Genomic DNA, 8016 nt, shown 5'->3' on the forward strand with positions numbered 1-8016 from the left:
ACCCACTTTGATAAGCAGCTATTCAAAAGAGACATGGTTTTCTCTCAAGAATGGCTGAAAAACAACCATTTTGGGTTTTTTTTTAAAGAGTTGTTGCAGTTGGGAGGAATAAGATGGCCAAATTAACGAACAGACCATCCACCAGATCATTGCCTAGAGCAATGTTTCTCAACCATGGTAATGTGTGGACTTCAGCTCCCAGAATTCTGGGTTTACAGAGGAGCCATAGCTATAAATTCATGTAATATTAATATGAATTCAAAATTCAAAGTTCTGGGAACTTAAAACAATTAAAGTTGAGAAACACTAGCCTATATATTCAAACAGGGCTTTTTTTCTCATAGAATGCCCAGAACGGAGTTCCAGCACCTTTTTTGGATGGAACCTTGTAGGGTAGGCAAGGCGTGTGAGATCCCGCACCTTTTTTTATTATTATTTAGAAAAAAAGCACCGTATTCAAACTTATTTTTTTTCAACAGGACTTCACCTTGATCAGTGTTAACTTCCTCAATGGAATCATCCCCAAATGTAATTGGCTATCTTTCCCCTCCTAGCACAGCTCACATAGCAGGAAAACTTCTAGTTGGAATGGATGAGCAACCTTTTCATGTCTGAGTAGTACTACAGTTAACTAATTTTGGATAGCCAGAAGCTACAATGTAAATTACTGTAGTGGTGCAAAGTAGGTAGATGGCTCAATATTTTCTTGAAAATTTTTCTTAAAAGGGAAGGGGCATTCACACACTAAAAAGGGGAGGGCTTTGATCACATGGTTATGGCCGACATCTGGGTATTTTGAACCATGGATGGGGGGTGGATTCTGAGTTTGTTTATTAAAAATATATTAAGCCTTATTTTGGGGTAGAGCTGCACATATTCTGGGGATTGAGATTGCACATACTGTGGCTGGGGAATGCTGATACATATTTACATTTAAGATAGATTCCAACACTTTGATCCACTCACATCAGGGATTAGATCCATTCACATAACTTAGAAAAGTGAGGCAGATTTTATTTTTTGTGGTCTCCACAATGAAACAAAATCTCCAGTTGAGAAGGCCATAAACACTTTTCTGGATATGCCCAACAGTCCTATTTGTTGAGGATACAGTTTACTCTTAACCTGGTACTCTTACTTGATTGAATCTCACAGTAGCAGCGCTAATTATGGGATAGGAAAAATAGAATTTTCCAGAAACATCTAGCTGAAAACCACATGTTAGATCAAATAGCCTTTGGGTTTGATTAAGATACAGGAATATTTTTATAAAAAGGTAACCAGCATGCCTGGAGGTTGAAGTCGTTTCTTGGAATTAGCACAATGCCAGGTGAGTGGGCTTCTCTTCAGCTCAACTGTTGTAGATGAGATGTTGTTATTGAGGTATCTTATAGTCTGTTCTTCTTATAAATGCAGGCAAGCTGGTAATGTAAAACAACTCTGAGGTGGCAGGACATTGCCCCCAGCCTGTTCTGATCCTGCCTTATGATGTCATTTCCCTGCTTGCATCACTGCATTCTAATTTATACTTGTTAGCATCTTATTCTGAGGCAGTTCAAATTTTTGTTCATCATTTTTATTGTTCCCTGAATGTTGGACAGTCTTTCATCTGTGTACCTGCTAATCATTATCAAATTACAATAGCCCCTATTTTTTTTGAAGATCATACACACACACACATGTACATAAGAGTACTAATTGTAAGATATAGCACAAGCAACTTTGCAGTGGAATGCAACCAATGTTTTATGCATTCTGCTAAACTCATTGAGTAATGCATCTGCATTTGCCCATTGGCTTTATTATATGTTAATAAAAGACTGTTTGAAAATAGACAATGATATGATGTCCTTGACTTGGGGCACTGAACACCTGTCCTTCTGTAGTCCACTTTGTATGTACTGTGGGCCAGGATATGGTAAGCTGAAGGCAATTCTGAACAAAAGAGTTCAGAGTTCCTAACTGTCCTTTCTATTTAAAAGCAAGATGCTAATCCTCATGATTCTATCCGATTCAAAAAGTATTGGCAAATGACACCAGAGCTTAAAAAATGTTGCTTCTATAGGATGCACAGTGTTTAAGAAGCTAAAAAGATGCTCTTGGTCCATTGTGTTTATTTATTTATTAAATAAAGTATATAGCTGCCCATCTCCTCCAAAGGAAACTCAGATTTCCTTGCTGCACCTGGCATAGCTCTCCGGGCAGAAAGAATTCATTTCATACCTGTCTTTCATTAATGAGAAACTTGGACTTTCTGCACACAAAGGGATGCTTAGCCACTGAGATCAGAATAAAACAGCCCTTGGGTGGCGCTGATAGAATGACTACATTTTTAGAGATATTCCTTTCCACATGCCTTTGCTAGGCTGTGGAGATATCTGGAGTTTCCCACAGTCCAGCCATCTCCTTTTTGGGTCTCATTATCCGACCTTTCATCTCATAGCTCAGCCCAGACTGATGCTGCTAATTACAGGCAAATTCTCCCTACCTTAAGGAACAGCAGGACTCCCATCCTTGGGGAATCTTTTACATGGGTTGAATTTTTGTGCTTCTGCAATGAAGATTAATTATTCTTTGAACTACTTTCTGCGCAAAATCTGTGTGAGACAGACATTTCTACAGTTAGGTCCTCTGACCCAGGTTGAATTTTAAATATATTTTATGATGAAAAATGTCTATCTAACTTCAGTTAGACTGCTTCAAGAAGAATGAGTGTAGCTGTTAGAGACAATTCTGGGATTAGTCTGTGAGAGCAAAGTGTTGGCAAATAATGTTATTACAGGAGGGTGAAAAATTTGCACTGTATTATCAATACAGGTACTTATTGTTTAACTGTTTACATTACTAATAAAACTGCATTTGTCATTTTTTTCTGGCGATAGTTTAATCTGTCTACATATTTATTCAGATGAAGAGATTTTGACAACTTTGTTCTATATTCCAGTAGCCAAATCCGTTGTCCAAACAAGAGCTAAGTTCCTTCCTTCCTTCCTTCCTTCCTTCCTTCCTTCCTTCCTTCCTTCCTTCCTTCCTTCCTTCCTTCCTTCCTTCCTTCCTTCCTTCCTTCCTTCCTTCCTTCTTTCCCTACTTCTTTGTTAAGAAATGAAGCAGATTAAATTTCATGGGAGGAGGATGTATGTACCTTAACCTTTTAGTGTTTTGGAATACTTCAAATTCTGATGTTTGGATTGGCCATTCATGACACAAAGGATGCAGTCACACAAGCTTGGTGAATGTGAAAATTGATTAGGTTTACTATGGCAACACAGCTTGTTTCTTATTGGTTAGTTTAGATTTCAATGTATTGCATGCATTTAAAAAGGTTTAATTAAATAGCCAGATTAAGCATATTGTGGAAGGCTGGCTGAGTTTGGATTGAATCAATTGACAATTAAATAGTGCACCAATTAATACAGTGCACTAGTGCTAAGTCTCATAAAGTTTTTAATTCTCTCTTGTGAGAGGAAATAGAGTTTTATACTGTTTGAAGCTGATTGTATCCACTGAATAACTTGCTAAAGCTATCCAATTTGGATTCTGTTGATTTTGTTTAAAAAATCTGATGTCCCATCTGACATTATCTCCAATTTCATTAATATAAAAAGTAAATTTCCATCACCCATCTTCTTGGTTTTCTCTTTCCAAGAAAACTTTGTTTTATTAAGAATGGAGGTAAATTTAACTCCAGGTAGATTTCATATTTTCAGAAATGAAAAAAGAGTCATGGTTCCTTGGCTTTTTTATCTTTATGGGTTTAAGTACTCTCTAGGGCAGTGATGGCGAACCTTTTAGAGACCGAGTGCCCAAACTGCAACCCAAAACCCACTTATGCATCGTCGGGTGCCGGGTGGGTGTGGCCCATTGGGTGGGCGTGGCTGCGGTGGTAACAGCAGACTGGGTGGGACTAAAAAGTTCAATCAATTCCAACTTTGCAAGATCTTTTTTTCCCCACAAGAAGTTGAAATTGACTGATTGATTGAACCTTTTTTTTTTGTACATGGCGGCGGAGGCCTAAAGCGAAAAGGTTTTATAAAACCCAGCTGAAGGCCTAGGACTGGGGCGATGGCGCGCGTGCCCACAGAGAGGGCTCTGAGTGCCGCCTCTGGCACCCATGCCATAGGTTCGCCACCATGGCTCTAGGGAAAGATTCAACCAAGGCCCATTTTGGCGGTATTTATTTAGTGATCCTGAAGGAAACTAGACATCACATGCATTAACAGAACATGGATAATATTCTTATAATATTGGAGAGGGAAGATTTGAATGATCATTCATCTGAACCTATAGGGCTATGGGACTTGTCCACTGCCCCTTCTCCCCCATGTTCCTTAATTGAATAAACAGCTCCTATTAAGAACAGGAACGGGGGTATTTGCAGAGGGGTCAAAAAAGTCAAGTGAAAGCCTGCAACCACACATCTAAACCTCTGCAACACATTTAAAAAAGGGATGAGGTTTTCACTACATGGTCAAAGACACCATCTGACTTTTTGATACCTGCTCCTTCTGCCTCCAACTGATCCTGAGCTGGAGTACAGTAAAGGATCCAAAAAATTGTGTTTATCAGTGCTCTTCAACTCTTTCATTCAGTGCCATACCCAAAGAAATGTGATGTACCCTGTGTATAAACAAGCAAAAGCAAATATAAGGAGGAAAACAATAGGAAAAAAGTGAGGGATGGGATTGTACACCTTCTGAGGGAGAATTGATAAAACCCTGTACATTCTGTTGTGGATGAAACCAAAATGTCATAGCATAAGGTAGAGCATAATGTCAATGTCTCTCACAAGGACAAATAAATGAAAACCTGGTAGTTTGAATATCAGCTACTCTTTTTTTTCTTCTGCCCTAATTTCTAGATTGTTGGGTTTGTTGATTCTTTGCTAAAAGGTAATAATATTGCTCTATCTACCATCAAACTTCCCTCCCTTGGAATGGACTATCTTCTGCATCTCTCGGTAGATGATATAACTGCCATCAGATTCCAGTAAGTCACCAATTTAAGAACTGGCTAAGATAAAATGTTATGATTAACTCATCTTGCTATTACCCCACAATGCCTGCCTGCAGGAGATAACTTCTAATAAATATCTGTGAAGAGGACAACACTTGCCAACTCTTTATAATCGAGTTTTTAATCTTGGTTTGTCCTTTTTTGACATTTGTAATAGAGCATTTCCTCTGGGATGGATATAATCCTTTCTCCAAAACCCAAGAGATTAAAAAAAGGATGTTAGTAATGAAATATAGAATATAGTTTTATGATTGTGTAAAGATTAGTTGATCCAGGTAATTTGAAGGGTCTCTCTCTCTCTCTCTCTCTCTCTCTCTCTCTCTCTCTCTCTCTCTCTCTCTCTCTCTCTCTCTCTCTGTGTGTGTGTGTGTGTGTGTGTGTGCGAGAGAGAGAGAGAGAGACAGACAGACAGAGACAGTGACAGAAAGAGAGAGACAGAGAGAGATTTGGCTCATGTTTGCAATCATCACACTATATCACCATAAGAATTATTTCTACTATATGCCTGGATTTTTAAAATACTTTTCTTATTATACTATTATAATTATAATTATTTTGTTGTGCAAATTAGATCTTAATACAGTAAGATAGAGTAGTCTGTCTGGTATCATCCTCCCCAGCTTGGTGTCTATAGAGATATTGGTTGATGACTTTCAAAATTCCCACCCAACTCATCGCCAAGCATGCTGAGTATTGAAGTCCTATACTGCCATTTTGAGAACAATGTACTATATTAGACTATCATATGGGAGAAGTGTACTGTATATCTACAGGTGTTAGAAGGCTTAGCTACCTGAAAGCAATACTTAATGACTCCCGGTTTTGTTGAGAAAATGGTAGTTGAAAGAAAAACAGGCTTTGTTTTTTGCAGTTTTCTATATAAGCAACCCAGGAGAGCACAAGAAAACTGCATGCATGCAGCCTACAGAGATTCAGTTTTACTTGAGGCTGCCTTAACCTTCCATAGCAGAGGGTGAGAAAAACTGCCTGGTGCAATTTAACCCATTTATATTTGGAAGTAGATCCCACTGTGTTCAATGGGGGTTCTTCCTTATTCAGTGAATTTAAAATGTGAGTCAAAATTCTTCAGTTGGCTATAAACAAGGAGATCCGCAAGAATGCATTATTGTTTTTGGAAAGACTTAAGTTAGCTGTAGAGCAAAAATAAAACAGCTGCACTCATATAATGTGCTACATCTAAAAAATAAGCTATAACTTGATATGATTCATACAACATGCTAAGATAATGGATGACTATTTCAATTTACCCAACCCCATTTTAATCTAATCTAGCAGGCAGTACAAACCAAGTCAAACTGTTTGAGAACTACAATTACCTGCTTCCTTGATTAAGTTCCCTTAATTTTGTTTTCTGTAATTGTAAATTAAGTAGAGAAAACTGTAGCTGTCCAGATACCAAATATTATTGAATTACAGCTCCCAACATCCCTAGTGAACGTGCCCAATAATAAAAATACTGCAGTTTTAATTTAGCAACAGTTAGTGGGTCACAGAGTATCTATTTTAGCAATAAATTTCAGTGCATGTAATTTAAAGTAAACCAAACTCCTTCCACTTAGAAAATACAGTCCTATGAAAATCCTATTAACTTCAAGAGTCTGTAGTGAACTCCAGAGAAGTAAAATATAATTTTAATTGGTTGTAATAACTGTATTGCAACCAATTATATGCAGGTGTCCTGTTCCCATAGCATGCCAGTCAGCAGAGATTCAGTCAAATCTCTGTATTTTAGTATATAATTACTTTAACCAGTCCAAAAAAAATCATCATTTGGGACACATGAAGTTCTCACTTAAGTGTTCCCATAACACAATCAATGAATGGTGGTAACTGACTTCCGGTGGTGACAGGCTGCATCGCATGGCGGCTTTTGTTAGCCGCCCGTCTGGGAGCGCGTCAAAGCCTGAAGAGACAGCGTTCGTTAGCTGTCTCTCGGCTCGGAACCTCATCCCTCGGGAAAAGAGGGGGGGGGTGAGTAAGTCCGGATAGGGCTCGAGCTTCCTCTCACCCTGGTTTTGTTATAATCGGGGTTGAGAGATGCTAGCTCGCCTGGAGTCTGGACGGTCTCCGCGCCCCATGACGCCTTCGCTCCTATTCCTTTGGAGCGAAGCCAGATGCAGCTCCCACCTCTGCTGTTGGAAGGTATTTGGACTTAAATTTTAAGCAGACGGAACTAAACAGGAGGTTTGGATTTACAGTGGATTGTTTGTGACTTTGACTCTGAAATATACTAACATCTTCTTTATTTTGTGGTGATTTAAAGTGAGAGAAAATGGCTGCGGACTTGCCATTTCTCTGGAATACTTTCGTTTGTTTTTTCTTTACTTTCACTTTTTTTTTGGCTACTGACTGGAAGGAGATACATTGTTACTTCTCCGGCTCTGGAAAGTTTTAGCTGCAATGAATTTGTGGTGTACACTGGCTGGTGATATTAATACTGCTATCCTTTTGGATTAATGAAGTATATTTAAAGAAATTTGGAAGTTTTAAAATGGCTGCGGATCTGAGGGGGAAAAAAAGAGTGAGAAAGAAATTTTTCTTTTTGGTTGCTGAGTGGAACTTATTGAAAATATTTTTATCTTTCATTATGAATGACCTACAGAATGTTTTGATGCAAGCAGTCAAGCAATATAGTGTGGAAGTTAAAGATCTATGTCCTAAGAGATTGGAAGAATCATATGGAACTGTGGCATCTGCTTTCCAGAAGTTTATAGTTCCAGATTACATTGAGCAACATGTGGATAAAGTATGTGAAGAGGTTGAAGAAGATGTCATGGCAATATCTCAAAATGATATGCCATATTATGGAGATTTGGAAAGTGAAAAGTTTGAAAAGCTGGGAAAAGAAGCGGTAATAGACTTGGTTATGGTTTGGGTGTACCTCCCTAGTGAAATTTTGAGAAAAAAAAGTTTATATAGAATCCATTTATGGGTCGTGCACCAGAGAAAACCAGCTGAAGATGTTGCCGTTTGTGCCTTTGG

Source organism: Protobothrops mucrosquamatus, unplaced genomic scaffold, assembly GCF_001527695.2.
Source record: "Protobothrops mucrosquamatus isolate PMUCROS unplaced genomic scaffold, P.Mucros_1.0 scaffold125, whole genome shotgun sequence".
In the NCBI taxonomy this organism is placed as follows: domain Eukaryota; kingdom Metazoa; phylum Chordata; class Lepidosauria; order Squamata; family Viperidae; genus Protobothrops; species Protobothrops mucrosquamatus.